The sequence below is a fragment of the Telopea speciosissima genome, chromosome 10 (genome assembly GCF_018873765.1).
Source record: "Telopea speciosissima isolate NSW1024214 ecotype Mountain lineage chromosome 10, Tspe_v1, whole genome shotgun sequence".
In the NCBI taxonomy this organism is placed as follows: domain Eukaryota; kingdom Viridiplantae; phylum Streptophyta; class Magnoliopsida; order Proteales; family Proteaceae; genus Telopea; species Telopea speciosissima.
This window is the reverse complement of record NC_057925.1, coordinates 10,124,938-10,146,383: the sequence shown is the minus strand read 5'-3', so window position 1 is coordinate 10,146,383 and position 21,446 is coordinate 10,124,938. Positions and strand designations below refer to the sequence as shown.

Sequence of the window (21,446 nt, the reverse complement as noted above, 5' to 3'; positions counted from 1 at the left end):
CACACACACACACACACACACTTAAGCCTTTTGCTAATTTGTTGTTTTTTGTTTGAGGCTTGGCCTCTTGTTCCATTTGGGTTGTTGTATCTTCTTTGCTTTCTTTATTAACAGTTTGTATTCACCCAAAAAAACTATCAGCAGCAATAATTACAACTGTTATTCTTTTTATTTGTGGGACAGAGAAGCTACAAATTGGAGTTTTTTTTTTTTTTTTTTTTTTTTTCTATTTCTTAGCAACTTTTTTGTTCCGGTTCGTTTCCGGGAACCAAAAAATGAACCGGCCTTAAGAAACAGATTTCTCTTATTTTTTTTGTTCCCAATAAAAAATAAATAAAGAGAAATAGAGAAACAAAAGTGTTATCATGCAGGCCCTTGATCATTCTCTATTTATTACAAAACCAAATAGCGACCTTTAAGTATAAGAAGATTTGTTTTTTATTTTGTTTTTTCTAGGTTCAAGTGTGACCCACTACTAGGCAGCCAAGGGGTGGGCGCCAAGGGGGTCAGCCTTTGATGTTGGGGAGAGTACATGGGCTGGGGATGGAAAGGGTGGAAGGTGCATATCAAGCACCAATGCAATGAGGAATACTTGATCTACTTACCAAGCATCGGGCATGCTTTCAAGCGAGTAGTGCCAAACCACCAGAGGGAGTCTATGTCACGCCCCTATTCCAGACAAGGAATATAATATCATATAAAGGGTGACTAGGACGACGCGTGTCATCCTACTAAACCGCCCGGATCACTGACACAGTGTCCCAACGCACAGTCATATCCAATATTAACACAATATAATATCAGAATGCAGAAAAGAGGAATATTACATTCCAAGGATCAGTAGTATTGCGGAAGCGTATAAATCGAATAGTTACAAGATGTTCAAAGCTAGATGATAAATACAGAATTAGTTACATTTCCAATGATCATCTAATAACTATCAAAAATGGTATTACAAGAAGTATTTCACCATAGGCCTTAGCCTCAAAAGTAATCAAAAAGGGATCGAGTCCCGAATATCCTCACGGCCCGTAGGCACAATCATCGCAAGGACACCCGTCGCCATGTTCCTCAAACACGGCCTCCGGTTCCTCCTCACCGATCTCATCGTATCCCGAGGGCTGAACTCCAAGTCCCGCGAGATATCCGTCACCTGCACCATAATCTAAAAAAATGTGCGCACGAGGGGGTTAGCTCCACTGAGCCAGTGAGGGGATGGGAATGCACAAACACACAATTCACATAGTCCAATGATGCATGCACATGTTAAGTTCATTTTTCCACCTAACAAACAACTAAGTCAATGGCATATGCTACTGTGACAACTCGGGAGACATCGGGTCACTTAACTTATCGCCACAATGAAACCTCAATTGTCACGTGGGACCTACGCCGATCGAAGCCCCCAAGACCACTCGGGCGGACCCCGATAACCAATACTACCATGATCGGCCTCTCCCACCTCCACGAATCCGGTGTCTGATTACCCAACACCTAAACCCCTGTTGGTAAGGGTCGTAGCATAAGGGTGTGAAATCCTAGCCACAATATACTACATGCAAGTCCTATCGTCCCGAGAGGTAATCCGGCGCATCAACTTTTCATCCGGTTTAGTGCCCGGTTACAAGACGGCACGGCGCGCATCGAGTTCAACATGACATTCAACATAATTTCTTCATAAATGTTTATAGAGTTCGGGTTCCGCACCGGTATCCACCGGCACCGAGACCCATCAAGATACAACATTACCAATCAACATTATAACAAATAGATATAAAATTATGCAATATGCGCAAACATGCTTATTAATTATAATGAGTACATAATATATAATGCAATAATAATAACAAGCCCATACAACCAAACCCACTCACAACGTATACGCCAAGCACCCAGTTTATCAGTTGTCGCCTCGATCAAGCAATAAGCCACAAAAGTGAATATTTTAACCTATACAAAGAGTGGAATATGGTTAAACGAGCGAAAGGAACGGATCCCCAAAAGATCTCCCATAAACACTTAAGTATAAGGTTTCAGAGACGAAGTGGTTGCAGGAGTGGTTTCATGCCCAAATTCGCAACCACATGTAAATCCTAGGAAACCGGGACGCTTTTAGTCAAGGTCGGATGCGGATGTGGTTTCGTAAAACGAATCCAAGTGTAAATCCGAGCTTCACGGGGGCTCAGGACAATTTTTGTCAAGGTCGGATGCGGATGTGGTTTCGAAAAAGCGAATCCGAGTGTAAATCCGACCTTCACAGAATCCTTCTCGGGAAGGTAGTTTCGGGGTTTCTTGCAGATCCGAAATCACATGTAACCCTCACACCTTGGTCCAAAATCCAAGGATTCCCTCCAAGGACCCCATTTCAAGTGGTTTTTAAGGCACAAGGACTTCTAGAAAACTCTATCCTAAGCTCCTTAGGGTCCAACCTTAAATCTCCCAAATGGCAATGAGAACCCTCACATTAGAGCTCATAATGGAGTGAACTAACTCCACCATAGCTTGGCTTTAAAGCTCCATCTACTCCCTAGGTTCCAAGAGAGATCTAGGTCAATCCCTCCCATTACCCAACCCCTTTTTGAAATCCAAAATAGAAGAAGGAAGAAGCTTACTTACCCCCAAGATGAGAGCTCCACGATTTCTGGCCCAAGAGATGGGGTCTCCACCTTCCTCCAAGCCTCTCTCTCCTTCCTCTTTCTCTTTCTCTCCTCTTTCTCTCCTCTTTCTCTCCTCTTTCTCTCCTCCACGATTTAGGGTAGAAGAGGATGTTGAAGAAGAAGTGATGTTCTCTCCCCCTCCTCCTCTCTTTTATAATAAATGGGTCTATGGGTACCCTTAGTCAAATGGGTCATGAGGCCTAATGGGTCAACCCATTAGTCCTATGTGGGTAAGTGGATGGAATAACCCATCATTGGGCCAATAGGTTAAATGGGCCTGCCCACAACCTTAATTAAGGAAAAGCCCATTCTTAGATGGGCTCATATGAGATGGGTATAAGTCCCCAATGTACTTCCTAAAGGTACGCGGGACCCGAACTTAAAATATTCCCTTCTCTCATGAAATAGCTCGAGCGGTTCAAGCCCGGACCCGCACTTCGAGGTTACCAAGGGAAGAATAATTAATAAGACTTGAGGCTAGAACTTACTTTTCCCCCGTCATGGTTTATTACCCATGACCCGACAGCACTTCGCCACGGCAACGCTAAGCTCATCACGAACGAAATATCCAGGAGGTGACGGTCCAGATGCTCTCTCCCGAACTCCTCGCTTCCGGGCTGGTACTTGGAGGGTAGTCGCAAGTCGCGTCCACGAACTTTCCCCGGCGGTTGAGGAATCTTTCCTCCACAGGCAAACCGTCTTGTGGTCAACGATTTTGTAGCTAGGTTTGACCATCATGGAGAACAGTCACCAGCATACATGGCGCGGTATCTACACGTCACGAGAAGAAATGATATTTAATTATATCCCGGATCGGTATACGATCTAGGTCTCAGAGGGATAACAAGAAATTACAAGTCGGTTGTTAGAAACGTGTTTGTTCTTCTCTCGAAATACCCTTGAGAAGGGGTGCCCACTCATCCGGGCATGTGTAATCTTGTTCAGTGATTTTGGATTACACTTTTTGTCAAAAAAAAATTTATGGGAGGAACAATGAGTTGGATAAAGATGGAGAAGCAAACTTGAGTGTGGATTAGAAAAATTAAAAACAAAGGGAACTCCAAATACAAAATTATATCTTGTAGTTTTCTTTTTCCTTCTTGGAATCATGTTTTTCAAAAAAGCAAAGAAAAAAAGAAAGATTTTCTTTTGACATCTCTGTCAAATAATTTTATTATTTTACTTTTTTTTTTGGCATTTTTCGTATAACACACCTTTTTTTTTTTTTTTTCTTTCATTAATGGAGGTAAATTTTGTTATTTAACGTTGATATACCTAACTATAGCCACTCAATGATGTCTATTGTCAGGGATGTCCGATGGATAAAAGCCCACCGGACCACACTCACGTCTGCCCCAATTGACCCGGAATCAAGGATTCAGTTACATAAGGCCAGGGATTATCCATCATATGAGGATTGACTAATCCCATTCCTAATATGCCGCTATCGCTTAGCGCCACACTCCTATTCTTGGTTGGATTGGATGTTCCAAATTCCAACAACCATTTTTGACTTCGGTAGGGGTGCCCTTGTACTCTCTGGAGTACCCTTGAGATGCTCTAGGGCTGCTGTCCTTTGGTTGTAATTATTTTTTTCTTTCTCAGAAATTCGATATATCGATAAATTTTAAAATTAAAAAAAAAGAAAAAATTATAACCAAACTTGAACTTCATACTCAATACATAGCAAACCTGTTCATAATTATAAATTATGTGGTACACACCGGTCTTACAGTCCTAGTGCCTAAACCCCACTTGCATTGCATCTTTCAAAACAACTAAACAAGGGAAAGGCTATTATTTTTATTTTAATAAACTGCTTATTTGCCACACACACTACAGGCACATGGAACAGGTCCAAACACTGATACCGGATTAAGCCATCATCTGCTGGAACTCAGGGAAATCAATCACACCATCGCCGTTGAGGTCGAATGCCTTTATGATGCTCTTGCACTCTTCATTTGACATTTTGAATATCCTCTCGCAAATCCTCCGATGTAATGGACCCGCACCTCTTCCCATGAACATCCAAACCCTCTTTTCGGATCATCATCCCCACCTTGACGCTCCATCAACATTGCAAAATCATCAAAGTCGAAGCGCCAAACTGCCCTGCCGCAACGAGTTCATTGGTCACGCTTGAGCCTCCTCGGTGACATGAACTCCTTTTGAGGCAAGGTAGGATCTGAGTTCAGATCCTTCGATTTTCCCATTACCATTAGTATCCAAGTGGCGAAATATTTGTTGGAGTTCATCATTTTTTGATTGCTTTTTGGAATGCTGAAGGCGATGAACACTTAGCACAAAGCTCTTGTTGGAGAAGCATTTGGATAATGTTGCCTTGGAAACAACAGCAGTTGCCATTAGAGTAGCTAGCTAGGAACGTCGAGAGTAGTGTTTGTTGCTTCTTGTTGCCTCTTGCTCGATCTTTGCTGTGATGGAAACGAAAGAACATGCAAAGAGCCTTATATAGAGACTTCATGGTAAGTAAAAACAGAAAGAATCAGATTCTAGAGCTTAAAAAGGACTGGTTGTTGTTAAAAGTTCCTAAATTATTGAATTGTTGGAATATTTGCCTAGATAGATAAACATTCATTGGAGTGTTGCATAAAGACAAATCATTTTCAGTGTGAGAAAGAATAAATATCCAGAGTTTAAAAAAGGGACTGGTTGTTGTAAAAAGTTCCCCAAATTATTGTCATATTCGCCCAACAATCCCAAAGGTGTATGCATGGGTTGGGTCCCAGATTTGAGTGATGATGAACATTCTTGAATCCACACTCCTAAAATTTTGATTATAGGTAACACTGTAACATAAACTAATTAATAAACAATATTATATGCCTAATTTACTCACTAAACATGGAATAATTAACTGCATCCATCCATGCTTAGGAGAGAAGCATAAACCACTGTTTCTGCTGAGATAGTGGCAGTCAAAATCACTATGTCACTTTGGCCTTCCCATCCACAATGTAGCTATTGCAGTTGCTGTTGGGCAAATCTTTCTTTGATCCATTATTACAGTGAATTTTGTTGTAATCAATCAATCAAGTTTATAAGAATTGAAAAGAAGCGTTAGATACGTATCTATGGTTAGTTGGTCATTCTCTCTATATTGCAAAACCAAATAGCAACCTTAGATATGAGAAACAGGGAAAATTACGTCCCCTTCCCCTGTACTTTGCCCTAATTACACGTTCCTCCCCTTGTTTTTCCCACCTTACATTCGGTTCCCTTATAGTTTTCGAAAGATTATTAATTCCTCCCCTGCCATTAGCATCTGTCTATTATGTGCTGACATGGCGTAGTTAGATTTTTTATAATACCCAAATTAACCCTTGGCCATTGTGAGATGACCCATTTACCCTTTTAATAAAAAGCCAAAATAACAAGGGAAAGGGGGAGTTGTGAGATGACCCATTGTGAGATGACCCATTTACCCTTATAATACCCAAATTAACCCTTTTCATCCTCAACCTTTGAGCCGTGAAATCCCCGACGACGATATCCCTACCATTGCCTGAGTTTAGTCCATGTAAATAGACCCTTTTACCCTTCCCTTCTTTTTTTTTTTACTTCTTCTCCTCCTGCAACATCTTTCTGCAACTTCCATGAAATGATTGATATCATGGAAACCCTGGAGGCCCTACATACGAGAAATCCATTTTTTTGATAAGCGAATATAGAGAGAGAAGATTACTAGATTATAGAGAAAACTAAAAACTAGGAACTTTAGAGAGAGAGAGAGAGAGGCGATGCAACATGGAAGTAGCAGAGGAATTGGAATCGCTATTAAGGATCACGGACCATAGTCAACTGATGGCTGAAAATCGCCACATGGATGGAAAATTCACCAGCTACTATGGCAGGAAAACTCGTCAGCATTTCTAAATCGGCTCTGAATCATCGTAATCAGTCGTAAATCGAAACTCTAAAAAATAAAGACACAATGTCAAATTCTTTTTTGGGTTTAAACTCAGTTCCAATTAAGACTCAAATCGAACCTTGCAAGACTTGCAAAAAATGAGCAAACCCTTTTCACTTTCAAAAAATCCAATTTACTTCAAGATCAATAATATTCAACCAGAGCTCGAAATTTGTCAAATTCTAGGGTTTAAACTCAGTTCCAATTCGAATCTTCAGGGTGTGCATTTCTAAATCGGCTCTGAATCATCGTAATCAGTCTTAAATTGTAGTAAATCGAAACTCTAAAAAATAAAGACACAATGTCAAATTCTTTTTTGGGTTTAAATTCAGTTCCAATTAAGACTCAAATCAAACCTTACAAGAATTGCAAAAAATGAGCAAACCCTTTTCACTTTCAGAAAATCCAATTTACTTCAAGATCAATAATATTCAACCAAAACTCGAAAATTTGTCAAATTCTAGGGTTTAAACTCAGTTCCAATTCGAATCTTCAGGGTATTTGAAGAGCAAAATGCGGAGGTGTTGGCTGCTAGTGTCAATTGTTAAGGACCAGATGTTGACGCCAACGATCATTGCACTGGTGAACGGCGATGGATACACAAATGCTAAAATTATAGTAGAGCAAATCAAAGGATACCTCACGCTCATAACCTCCTGAGTTCTGGCATGATGCATCTTCTTCTTCTTCTTCAATAGTTCTTAATTCCTCTTCTGCTTCTTCCTCTTTTGGGCTTTTCTGTCTCGTTCTTTTGGGTTCCTTTTAAATGAATCAGTTTTTAGGTCGATAGGTTCAGTTGTTCATTGGTGTACAGGAAGTCAGGAATTGTAGAGAAATTTATTCAAGGGAAATATACTTTTTTGCAAAGATTGAGCCAATTAAGGAAACAAGAATATGGAGTATTGGAGCCTCTGTGTGTGTGCATAGAATATTGCCCAAACCAGCTCCATTGGAATTTCATAATTCATAAGGTCTGTTTTAATTTGGTTTGATGTGTATCCTCCATGGTTGATGGAGGTAAAGTCTGTGATTTTATTTGCTGTACAGGAAAGCAATATTACCCTTGACCCTCCCAAAACTCAGGCAATGGAGGTGGCTGTCGCCAAAGATGCTTGAAGGTTGCTGTCGCCGAAGAAGCTTGGAGGTGGCTGTCGTTGGAGAAGCTTGGAAGCCCTAATCGATTTTAGAGATGATGAAAGGGTAGAATTGGAAATGCAGTTTTAATTTCTTTGTAAAGGGTAATATTGTCTTTTCAAACCATTAACTAACAGCATCCTAACACCGTCAGCCACAAGGGGTCAAAATGTAAGGTGGAAAAACCAAGGGGAGGAACGTGTAATTAAGGCAAAGTACAGGGGAGCGGGATGTAATTTTCCCTAAGAAAATATTTTGGAAATCTAATGGTGTCAAATTTCAAGCCAAATTGGTCGGACCAACCAATCAATCGGTTCAACCTGAATCGAATTCTAATTGGTTTGGTTTTGGGATGGGGTTTTATGAAACTGGTAGATATCAAAACCAAATTGGATCAATCGAATACATCAACCAAAACTAAAATTGGACCACACCCGATAAAACATTGAGATTGGAGTGATAGTAACCGAAGCCAAAAGCTCAAAAAAAAAAAAAAAAAAAAAAAAGAAGAGATTTTCTCATGAGAAAGGGTTCTCTGAACATGAGGCATTGCCTAAACCTATACACATGATTATTTTTTATTTTTTATTTTTTGAGAGAAAAATAATAAGAAATTCAGCTGGGCCGTGGGTGTAGGAAACACCTCGCAGACTGAACCTGGTAGTAACTCGATTACAAACCTATAAAAAAATTATATGAAACCAGGCTAAATCAGACCAGAACTGAAACTAACCAAAAGCAAAATTTTTTTAAATGATTTAGTTTTGTGTTGACTTAGGCCTGATTTGGTATGATTTCTATTTCAATTTTGGATTGATTTCTTGAAATAGTCAACAAATAGATTTTTGGTCAAAAAATTGAAATTGTTTTGGTTGTTTCAATATGAAATATTTCAAGAATAAAAAAATTCATTTGATAGTTCAAATTCTAAGAATAGATTCTCTATATTTCTTTGGGAAGGATGGTGGTGGTGCCGGTGGGGTAGTGGTGGTGGTGACGGTGGTGGCAGGGTAGTGGTGACATGGAAGTAGTGGGGGTGGTGGTGCCAGGGTGTCAATTTGGGACCGGAACCGGGAACCGTCCCAATACCGTCCCGCTAAAACCCGATACTAGACCGTCCCATTAGTAAATGGGACAGTACTGGTATCTGATTTTGGTACCGAATGATAAATGGGATGGTACGGTTCTGGGATAGGATTCCCAATGGTACCAGTACCGAAATATTAATTAGGTACCGGATGGTACCAAAACTACTAGTACCGTTTAAAAAGAAAGAATAAATAAGATGTTTTTAAAAAAAAAAGAAAAAGGAAAGGGTATAAGAATTACGACTCATTAGGGTTTCACTAATTGTCTTTTGAATATGAAGAGGAACAACAGGTCAACAGCCATAGCTTGAAGTGTTTCCTCACAGAACCTACTACAGTGTTACTCCCTCCTCCCTCGACCAACTACATCTACCAGGTTCTTCCTTTTTGCACTTTAGTACTTCGTACCATACTACCATGTGGCATGTGTGATAAATGGAGTTTTGTTTGAAAAAATCAAAGAGGAAACACAACGGGATTCTTCCATTTTGTAGGACTTCTCTAGATTTAAAAAAATGAGAAGCTTATTACATATGATCTTAGGAAGTTTGAAAAAGTAAAACTATGATTTCATAATTTAAATTGCTTTATAAAAAACAGTAGACAACTTAAATTTCATGATAGTGAACAAATTCCACAACACTAATAAACCTGCCTTGTTAGAAACAATTAAACTTCTCCCTTTTTCTACAGTGCCTAGAACCATTTAAGAACCGGTACTGTCCCGTCCCGCTAGTAATCGGGACTGGGATCTGGGTTTGGTCCCGTTAACTAAATGGGACGGTACTGGGATTGGCACTTTTAGTACCGGTACCGGTACCATCCTGTCCCAAATACTGGTAACGGTACCATCCCGTCCCAAATATCAGGAACCGTCCCAATTGACACCCATAGGTTGTGGTGGCGATGGCAATGGTGGTGGTGGTGGCGGTGCCAATGGTGGGAGTGGGGTGGTGATGGTGAGACCATTAGGGGAAGGGTACTGTTTTATTTTTAGCATGAAATTACTACTTTGCCCATGAAATTAACCATGTGTTCATTCAAGAGCAAGAGTGCTAAATCAAATGAAATAGAAATTCTGAAACAGCTCCTCACCTATTTCAGAATTTCTATTTCACTTGATTTATATTTCACTGAAATAAGGTGCAAGGAAAGAAAAGAAAAGGTCTAGAAGAGTTGCGAAAACGTAAAGAAAAGGTAGGAAATTAACACGTTGAAATGGCCAGCGACAACGAGTCAAGGAGCCGACATTGGAATTTTAGGATTTGGATCCCTTTGCCGCCTGGTGTTGAGTGCAGTACGATTGGATTGGTATGAAATCCACATGGCAGCCTCTGATTCGAGCATAACGCGTAAGTCCTTCAATCTTAAACTGCCGAGGATCTATATTCAGAATTTTTTTTTTTTTTTTTTTTTTTTGGGAATTGGAGGTGTTCGGCCTTTCGCCGATTAATTCTCCCAAGACTCGTGCTTGATCCTATAGATACTGAGGCCCCATGTTCACCAGGAAATTTCCTCTCAGACAGATGGCCCCAAGGAGGGAGGCGGAGTCGAACTCATGGCCCAACACTTCCAATGGAGGGATCTCTAATAAAGGTGAAGTGTTATTTATCATTTCAAAAAACTTCCTTCAAACATCATCACAGTCGTTAGTCACCCTTGCTAAACCAAAACAAAAAAAAATGTCACCCTTGCAAACTTTTCCACAAACATCATCATGGCAATCGTCAAATTGCTCCTCTAGACTTGCTTATAATTGAAGTGAGGGAAGTTTCCCAACATAGTATTGATGATATGACATGCACTAGAAGGATGATTGACTCGTTGGTGCATGGGGAAGTTGTTGGACATGCTTGAACCGAATTTGCTACACATGCTGAACGGAATGCTCCTTGGACTGGACTGGATTGGATGGCCTTGAACACGAGTTATTAATAATGTAAATCTTGGATCGGTTTAAGATGTAGGTTTGATTCTGCATAAAAAAGATGGAGCAATGAGGTAAGAGTGTCTATTGGTTTGGTTTCGATTATTTGGTTCTATTTAATAAACATAATGTAGAAATAGAACTGAACCGAGAATAGGAAGTCATTTTCAAAATCAAAACCGAATCTTGGATTTGATTTCGGTTTTTATTCAGTCTTGTATTCATCTTCTTACTAGGTTTTAATTTGATTTTTAGGTCTTATTAAATGTTTGAGCCAACATTTTTTCACCAATAAAAAATCCTTATTTGTTAGGATCATAGTGTACCAAACTTTTCTCAAACACTAATATGGAAAAGAATTTATCATCCAAATTTGATTAAAAAGAATATAACTTTATACGATTTCTTATTCGGTTTGAAAATAAGTAATTTGGTCGGTTTAACGGTTTTAGGCATGAAATCAAAATCGAACCAAACCTAGAAAAGATTACAGATTTTGAAACCAAAATCAAAATGATTTACTTCGGTTTGATACGGCTCGGTTTTATCGGTTTCGGTTCTAAATTGACACCCTTACCAGGAGGTAGTTTGGATAGCTTCTGTATTCAAACCTGGGCCCTACAAACGGCACATATTTAGAGAACTTATATGAAAGGAAAAATGTGCCAATTTGATTCATCTGTCACATTGCATAGATCACAACATTGGTCAATTGGAGTGATTGATCCAAGTTTTTCTCTGTTAAGATTCCTCCAACCAAGAACTTTTAGTCTCCTAAAAACTTTTCAGACTTAAAATATATATTTTTAAATAATTAGCAAAATCTGATCAAGAGTCATGCCAATTTGGTCGGTTTAAATAATTAGACTAGATCCGAGTTAGAAATTTTTCTATGTTTATATCCAAATAAAATTAGCCGAGTTAACTAAAAAATTTGAAACCCCCATCAAGAGGGAAATTTGATATTCAATTTGAATTTATAGTTCAAACTATGAGTAACTTCAATGTCCAGTGGGTCAATAGTGAATTTGTAGTTCCAACTTCCAAGATGTATAATAGTGATTGGTTATTAAAGCATGACTTGTGCCTATTGAGATTTGAGAGCATTGAGATATCAGTCTTTTTTCTTTCAATGCATGACTTGTCCCTTTTTTATAAAGAAAGCAATGAAGAGATTTAAAGTCAGCTTTAGACATGGGAGAGAGTGAGTCTCAAACTCCTCACCCCCTCACTCTTTGACGCCTTACTTGCCATGTGGGCTCCTCAATGATGTGGAAGATCCAACAAAAATGACCCGGTCCTAATGTTGAGATTGTATCCATGGTTGAGTTATAAGTATCAGATTACTCGATACGATTGATACTGCATGGTTTTGAATGTGATTGATACCATATTAGTAAAATGATACAAACTAGGGATAAAATAGTCAAAAAACCTGTCTTTTTAAAAGAAAAACAAGGGTAAACTTTTCCAATATGACCGATCTATACCGATACCATATCAGTATCATATCAGTTTTCAAAGTGATTAATACCTAATCTGATACTGTGCACTAATACCATGGTCTTATCCTCACCCTACTTCGTCTGATTTGGGTTCACAAAGATTCTAGTCTAGGACATAAACAACGATTCAGGTGGTGGGATGGAGGATGGTGAGAGGAGATAAATCCAAAGGCAAAAAGTAGAGAGCGAGAAGGAAGGATATCGATCATGGCTGTTTTTCCTAGATAATATTTTGTATTTTGTTTAGGCCAAAGACTTCATATACGACCGTGACAATAGTTTGTGTTTTATTTAGGCCCAAGATTTCATACACGTGCAAGTATGCACGGTCATGCCCCATCTCACATGGAGTTGGAAAAGTTACAAACCCTCCACCCCTATTTAAAGCCTAAAAAATCCCACCCTCTCACATGCACGACTTTGATCGGATCGTAAATATTCATGAAAAGTGATATTTAATTTATGTTTTTAATTTACCATTCATGGTTAAATTGATATCATTTTATAATTTTTATGATCATATGCAAATGATGGCAGCCTGGAGATTTGAAGCATATTCGCATGTTTAAAGAGGTTCGCAGATTCGACGTCAATGAGCACAGGGATGATGTAAGCATAGGAAGTCGAGTCTGCTTTGATTGGTTGGATTTAGTTTTAGAAATTTTGGTAAAAAAAATCTAATAAAAAAATAATATTATTAAGTTGGAGGGCAGAAAGGGAATTTCAAGAAAAGTTTTAAAATCATATTAGGGTTTTTAAGAGGATTAAGAGGGGGAGCATGTGCTACCCACGATTCTCTCTCTCCCAACGCTTCTCTAACTCCCTCTCTTATCTCCCTCTTTTCTATGACGTCTCCTAAAATCTCATCCCTCCATTTTCTCTCCCGCTTTCCTATTCTCTCTCTCCCAAAATCTCACGGGTCTCTCTTTCATTTTTTTTCCAAAAAATATATATATAAAAAAATGAAAAAAGAAAAAATGGTAGTTCCCAAGTCCAAACGGACTCTCTCCTGATTCCCTTTTCATTTTCCCTCTCTCTCTCTCACTCTCTCACTCTCTCACATGCTCTCTCTTGGGTCTCTCTTTCTTGTTTTTTTTATTTTTTGTTGTCTTTGAGACCTCCCCGAGCCAGCAAAGGGACAAGGACGCATCGCACACTTCACCAACCTTTTTGTGCTCGTCGTACTCCATGAAAGATCACCGTTGCGGTCCATTGTCAGTTAACACCATGAGTGGTTAAGTTTCCTTTATTTTTAGGTGTAGATAAACCTTTGACAATTGTTATTTAATTTCTGGTTTAAGCATAATTGATTGTTTGATGTTGAAACTCTATCCATTCGTAGATGATTTTAATTGAATTATTTAAAGAAAAATTACAAGATTAAACAAAACCAAATTTGCTCTTACAAAATTAGCCACTCATTGTTTCAAATAACAAAAATACACTGTTTTAAGTTTGGGTTTACAAAACTATCCAAAATTTTATCCTCCCCAATCTGAAGACAGATTTACCCCTAACCTTACCTTCTCTGTTCGACACCACTGAACCTTACTTTCTCCGATCACAGTTGAGGAGCGGAACCTGTTCTTTGCCCAACCTGGTCTCCGCCGTCAACGAACAAAGGTGAGATCTTCTATCATGGAAGATGAGCTTGAACGGGTCTCCTCTCGGTCGCATTCAAGAACGCCATTGGATCTTTGTGTGCGGCCCCAAAGCCAGCTTTTTCCTCATGATTTCTATTTTGAGGCATGGAACAAAGGGACTCTCTTTGCTGCAATCGATGACACCAATTTAGGAGGAGAAAAGAGCCAAGGAACAGTGGATGGTGTTTTGGCCCCTAGCAGCCCTGAATTTGCTTTATTTAAAAATAAAAAAAAGGAGAAAGGGAAAACAGAGAAGAAGTGTTGATGAGGGAAAGAGCAGAAATGCAGAGGGTGAAGGAAAATGAAGAAGAAGGGGCCAGGGGGAAAGAGCAGAAATGCAGAGGGAGAAGAAAAACGAACAAGAAGAGGCCAGGGGAGTACAGAACAGAAATGCAGAGGGATAAGAAAAACGAACAAGAAGGGGATAGGGGAGAAAGAGCAGAAATACAGAGGGAGAAGAAGAACGGACAAAAGAGGGCTCAATGTCGCAGCCTCCGCCTTGAACCCTCGTGTCCGTTCCTCCCCTCCCCTCCTCTGCCTCAGCATCGCATTACTCTTTTTGCTTATCCAAACGCTTAATTCCACGTATTCTAAATGTGCTTCACTGCCGGTCTTCTACCATCACCGACCACCAATCTATAGGAAGTCCTTAGATTCCACCATTTCCGTGATTGAATCCACTATATTCTGTTCCAAATGGGCATCGGTGTGGTTGCAAGTTGCAACCCATCGCAGGCGATGGGATGCAGGTTAGGGGGGGTTGAAGGAGGGCGACAGGAGCCAGAGGTGAGTTGTCTCCTTCATGCGAGTGGCTAGAGCCTCCAGTAGGTGGGTTGTGGGGTGAGAATGATTGTAGGGTTGGGCGGGGAGTGGTTGCAGACATGGCTGGCATGGGGTGTTGAGGGGAGGAAGAGGAAAGGGACAAAAATGTCAAAAAATATGTACTGGTGAGGGTGGGATACTGTTTTGGTTATTTTTGTAATAGTGAAATTCGATTTGGCTAGTTCTGTTAACATAAACATTGGATGGTTAGTTTTGTAAACTAAAACCCAATGTTAGTTAATCTTGTAATTTTTCCATTATTTAATTTAGAGAATGTGCTTGTGTAATTTATATTTATTATTCAAACTATAGTTTTTATCAAAATTTTGGTTGTACAGATGATAGCTTATAACTGAACGAATTAAGGATGCTAAGCATATGCGAAATACGATAGTGATCGACAAGATAGGTTATAACTAGGATGAACTAAAATTAGCATTCTATGGTTGCATTAGGCTTGAGCTATAAAGAACCGAAGTATGTGCCAGAGTTAAATAATCATGTCAATGGGGATTTGAAACCTAAAGGCTGTTTTTCTCATCAATTCGCACTATTGCTAATTAGTCGTTAATTTAGTTTTAAATATTACAAATTGCTTTTCAAAACCACTATCAAATCATCTTAGTAGATGTGACATTTTAGTGCATTTAGCTTTCCAGTTCCTCGTGGATTCGATCCTTTTTATCATTATCCTAACAGTAATCTAGAATTTATTTTTGATCTCTTAACGACACGATCAGATTTATACAGCCATGTATGAAGATTGTTCCTTTTGTTTAAGTGTTACTAGATTGGGAAAAATTTGCTGTACTCAATTATATGTATAAGGTTACCTTTACTTCTCCCCCTCCCTATATTATCTCTACTCTTGTGTGTTTGATATCTTACCTGTAAAGGGTACCGCTGTTTTTTGTTTTACATGTATTGGCCCATGCTATTTCTAAGTGGATCCTTTCTTTTACCCGACGTGGGTTTTGGGATTCCTCTGTTTTGGTGGACATTCTAAATATTATAAAGCAATTTTTACAAATTGATATGATCATATGACATATTTTCCCCTCTTTTCACCCAAAAAAGCAAAAATTCCCATTAATCAAACATAAAAACATGGACCATTAGCATATAGTAGTTATAATGTTACATCATGGTCTTACACACAGACTAACTAGTTCAAATTCTTCACCAAAAAAACCTAGGGGCACTGTTCTCTGTAACGCAATGCAGCCTGTGCCAAGGCACATGAGGTTGGGCACAATGACCACCCTACCCCAGGCACAGACTGCCCATGTGCCTGGGTATAGACTGCGTTACGGCACAGAGAACATTCTCCCAAAAACCTAAACAATCCCATCTAATCCTACTTGTTGGGTTGAAACAAGAAAAGTAATTAACATAAAGTATTATAGATAGGACCCACAAATCTCTACTCTCCACCCCTCAGCTCAATCTTCACAGGGAAACCTCCGTTCATTTTGGCAGTTAAATAAGAGATAAAAACCGGTTCAAAACCATTCTCCGCCGGCACCACCCGATACTGTCTCAGAACTCCGGCTACCACCCTCTTCATCTGCAAGAATGCCATTTCCTTCCCTAAACAAATCCTTGGACCTGCTTGGAAGACTGCATATGTGTATGAATCCCTTCCCACAAACCTCCTCTTTCCGGTAATCTCCTCTTTCTCCAACCACCGCTCTGGGCGGAACTCCGCCCAATCTTTGCCCCACAATGACTCCATCCTTCCCATCGCATAGGGATGATATGAGACTTGCATTCCTTTCTTCACTACAGACCCATCTGGCAACACATCATCGCTTGCTGCTTGCTTACCATCAAAAGGGACTGGTGGGTAGAGCCTCATGCTCTCGCAGAGAGCAGCATGGGTGTATACCATGTCCTTCACCTCATCGAAATGATCAACCCCTTCTGGTTTCTCCTTTATTATCTCCTTCAAAATCTCATTTTCTATACGAGGATTCCTGGAAATTAACCAGAAGAACCAAGTCAATGCTGCCGATGTAGTATCACGACCAGCTAAGATAAAGCTTATGACCATGTCTCTAACGAAATTCTCATCTAAATGGCCGGAATTCAAGATTCTTGAGAGAAGATCCTCTGTTTCAATTGAAGATTTCTCTTCTAATTCTTGTTTCTTTTCTCTTACAACACTTGTTGCGAATTCACGAACTTTTGTAACTGCTATTCGCAATTGCTTCTCAGACCCAATATCAAATGCCCTTTTCACCTTCCATATCCCTCGGAAAATTGAACCAAATCGCTTGCTGCTTAATAGTGTAGCTTCTTCAAATGCGACTGCAAATTCTGTTTCTGGTTGTGGGAATGAAGGGGAAAGATACTTAGGGTCGAACCCAAAAGCAATCTTGCAGATATTATCAAATGCGAATCTTTGAAGGATGTCTTGCAGATCAAGAACGGATTTTTGAGTGGTGGTGGTCAAGAGGAGAGGAAGAAGACGGTCAGAGAGCTCGTCTTCGACCACTGTCTCGACGAATTTCCGAAGGGATTTGGTATTGAATGCATGGCTGGAGATTTGTCTCTGAAATTTCCAGCTTTCACCATCGATGTTGAAGATGCCAGAACCAAGAAAACTAGAGAGGCAATCTTGAGAGAAACTGCCTTTTGGGTAGAGGGAGAATTGGTTCTTAAGAATGTGTTGGACATTGAGGGGATTGGTAGTTATGAGTTGACGATGGCCGAGAGAACGTTCAAGGATGATGGTTCCATTTTCACTGTTGTGAAGAAGCTCTGTTACCCATTGATTGAATCGATCTCTATTGGCAGATATGGTGAGTGTTGAACCTAGTAAAGGATAGGATCTGGGTAGCTTAATTGCAGGAGATGAAGATGATTTCTTGTAATTGGTTGAATAAGTGAAGCAAGTTTTGACAAAGAAGAAGAATGGAAGAATGAAAAGGAGAAGTGTGGTAGAAGCTCAAGCTGTAACATGATGGATTAACGGATGGTTTGATATGAGAAAAATGTCTTGGCTGTGTTTTCTTCTGGAGTGTGGTAGTGAATTTATAACAAAGAGACCTTTGAAAAAGGACAGATGGAATCCTCTACCGTGCGCTGCCCGTTCTGCACCCCGCTGCGCTTTGATTGGTGTGCATTTGATCCTTGGAAGGGAAGTCTCAAACTCTTTGAATACTAGTATTTCGGTTTGATTGTTTAACAAGTTTATTATAGAAGCTTCCTTTCAAACGAACTTAAGGAGTCAGAAAAGTCCTTGATCCGTACAATTAAGGGTGTCAAAGTTCAACCGAAATTGGTCGGGACTGGTTCAATTCAAATTGAACTCTTACATTTTTGTTTTTTTTTTGTTTTTTTTTTTGTAAACTATAATCTAATAGTGAAAATTCAAAACAAATAGGGTAGCTCTCCTTGTTTACATGAAGGCATTATGGACAATCGGCCAACAAACGCAGTTGCCAAACCTTTTTGCAAGGCGAAATCCAATCGGATATTTACAAAATGGCCTGGATCGCTTGACATGGCGTTGGATATACCGCATGCTAGCCATGCCGCCAAAAGTGTCCATGGCGAAATTATGGATGGAGTTTTATGAACCCAGTAGATATCAAAACCAAATTGGATCAATCGAATTCACCAATCAAAACAAAAATTAGACCAACCCAATAAAACACTGAGATCAGAGCAGTAATAGCCTGATAAATAATCAAAACAAAAAAAGAAAAAGAAAAAGAAAAAGAGAGATTTTCATGGGAAAAGGGTTCTCCAAAGTCTAAACATTGTATTTTTATTTATTTTTTGAAGAGAAAAAAATAATAAAAAATTCCATTGGGCAAGTGTAGGAAAAACCTCATATTCAGAGAGATTTTTTCTTTTTCTTATATATATACATTCATATTGAACCCGATAGTAACCGGATTACAAACCTATAAAATGGTAAGAAACCATGTTAAACTAGACTAGAACTGAAACTAACCAAAACCAAAAACTTTTTTAATAATTTAATTTTGTGTTTTTTTTTTTTTTGGGATGAATGATTTAATTTTGTGTTTTAACATTAAATGGGATTGTTTTAATTTGGGGCGGATGGTGTTGCAAGAAGAAGACGAAGAAGGGTCGTTTGGTAGGTTTACCATGGATGGCGGTGTAAGATTTCTATAAAGGTCGGTTAACATAGTTCCACTTTATTTTGATAAAATCAGTTTAGCACTGTTGATAGGAACTGCCTTAATGGTATGAGTCCAGTTACTAGGTGTGGACCTAAAGTATTGTTTCCTTAATGGGAAGGAAACCCTAGTTTCTATGCATGGTTGGTCCCTGCCCTCACCACTATAAATAGTTGTCACTGGCCCATTAAGTAACCTCTCTGAAAAAATCTAAAGTTGAGTGAAAGAGGGCAGACCAGACCAACACAGTCCGTATGCGACAAGGATCGTCAAGAGTTCGGTTTCCACAACCATGGATCCAGGTACACCAAGAACACCTCCGTAATTTATTGTATGCTCATTAGTCTCCATGAATATTTCGCATGTTTTATTCTATCAATGGTATAAGAGCCTGATCATGGTTGATCAATAGGACTGCAAATTTTTTTATTTTTGGTTGTGTGTGAAAGCATCATAGATCAAGAACAAGAAATAAAAAATAAAAAATAAAACAAGGAAAAATCTGCCGTTGCCATGACCGAAACTATGGCAATGATAAAACCCCAGATTTTGATGTTTTTTTTTTTGGAAATCTGATTGTTGCTAAGGGGGTTTCACCGTTTTTGGCATCGGGATTGTGGCCACCACAGTGAAGGGGTTGCTCGCCGATTTTTTAAGGTCGTCGGTTACTGGTCCGGCACCATTAGGGACGGCTGTGAAGGGTTTTTTTTTTTTTTTTTTTTTGGAACCCTAACAAATTTTCGCCTAAACTGTGGTTGTCGTTGGGTTTTAAGGCCATTTGAGGGCGGGGTTAAGGTCGCCGGAGGGAGTGGATTACTCGCTGGCATTTATCCTGGTCGCCGGTCACCTGTTTCGGCCAGCGGAGGGTGGTGGAACGTTTTTTTTTCCTTTCTCTGGTTCGGTTTTGGGGAAGAAGATGATGGGGGAATATCCGATTCCCTCATTTAGAATTGAAAAAAAAAAAAAAAAAAAAATCAAAAAAGCCAACTAGTCAAAGTCAAAAAGTTAAAAAGGTATAAAATAAATAAATAAAATAAAAGTAAATGGGTTCTGCTAACTTGTACCTGGCATTTTTTGCTATCGTGCGCACAAGAGGGGTTGCTAACGTGCGCCAGGTTGGATCGACCCGACAACCCGACTCACAAACCCGAAAGATCGACCCTTTTCCCGATCCAACCCGAACCGGATGGCTTGTTGATTGGTCAACAGGGTTGACCGTTGACCATTGGTCTGCCCGATTTGTGGTGGTTTATCCGGTTAGGGTCTGGTCCATGGTTTGATCGTTTTAGTTCTGGTTGACCCAAACAGAAACAGAAAAAATAGTTTTTTGTTTTTGTAAACAGAAACAAAAAAACAGGATAACAGAAACAAAAAAACGGGTTTTTATTTTTGTAAACAGAAACAAAAAAACAGGTTAACAGAAACAGAAAAACAAGTTTTTGTTTTTGTAAACAGAAACACAAAAAAAAGGTTAACAGAAACAGAAAAACAGGTTTTTTGTTTTTGTAAACAGAAACCAAAAAAAAAACACAGTTTTGGTTTACTTTTCTGTTTTAATTCTGGTTTTTGTTTATATTCTGTGCTATTCTGATCTGTCACAATAGAGAACATATAACTTCTAATACTTAGAAATTTTTTATATGTTTCCAATTTCACATAATGTGATTTTGTGATTACCATTATGATAAAAAATTATTTACTTGTTGGATTTAGTAATGGCATGATGGAACACCTTGCATATATATATATATTAATTGTTTCATACTCTTATGTTCCATATTACAGTACGAATCTTTGATGGTATACATTATAACAATAGGACATATGTGATGTATATCTAGTGATTGTTTGTCATTGTCACCATGAAGCAGTGCTTGTACATTGTGGTGTTCCAATAGGAAGACGTTTATGTGTTTGATTTGTACCTCGTTATGAATCAAACTGGCACGACAGGAAACTAGTATGTATGGTAACACTTAGAAATTTTTTTTTTTTCTATTGTACTTGTTACATGTTTAAGGAAAACTTTTAACAGAAATAAAATGAGCCCATTCGATTTTTTGGCGGCTTATTATTTTTATAAAGTCCATTAAATTTGAAAATGTGTAATATGGATATAAACATGTATTAATTTTTTATGTTAAAGGCTTACCCATCGTTTCATGCCATGTTTATCATATTATCATATTGACTGGTCGAACCGGTGGGAGGATGGAATTATGTACTCCGAGCCAGTTATATAGTTCGACCAGTGAGACAATATGATTATGAACTTTGTTCAGTTTTTCGGTTATATGGTTCGACCAGTGAGACAATGTAATTATGAACTTTGTTCAATTTTTGGCTCAGTTTGTCTGTTTTGGTTCAATTCAGACTATGGATTATTTGTAGAAAACGATTTGGTTCATTCCATTTACAGAAGTAATTTTTTGTTAATATAATTCATGAAAATGTTGCAGAGAAATATTTTTGTTTCAGAATACCATTTATGTTTTTCTACTCCAGGGAAACAATTCCATTTTAGAAACAGTTTTAATAAAAGTGATTTTCTAAATTATTTCAAAGGCTATTTTTAAGTCATTTTT

The 21,446-nt window shown here is 38.8% G+C and overlaps 1 pseudogene; it reads right to left on the bottom strand.

Annotated features, from left to right (window-relative positions):
* Positions 1-16,129: 16,129 nt before the first annotated feature.
* Positions 16,130-17,671, bottom strand: LOC122641602 (annotated as a pseudogene).
* Positions 17,672-21,446: the final 3,775 nt, after the last annotated feature.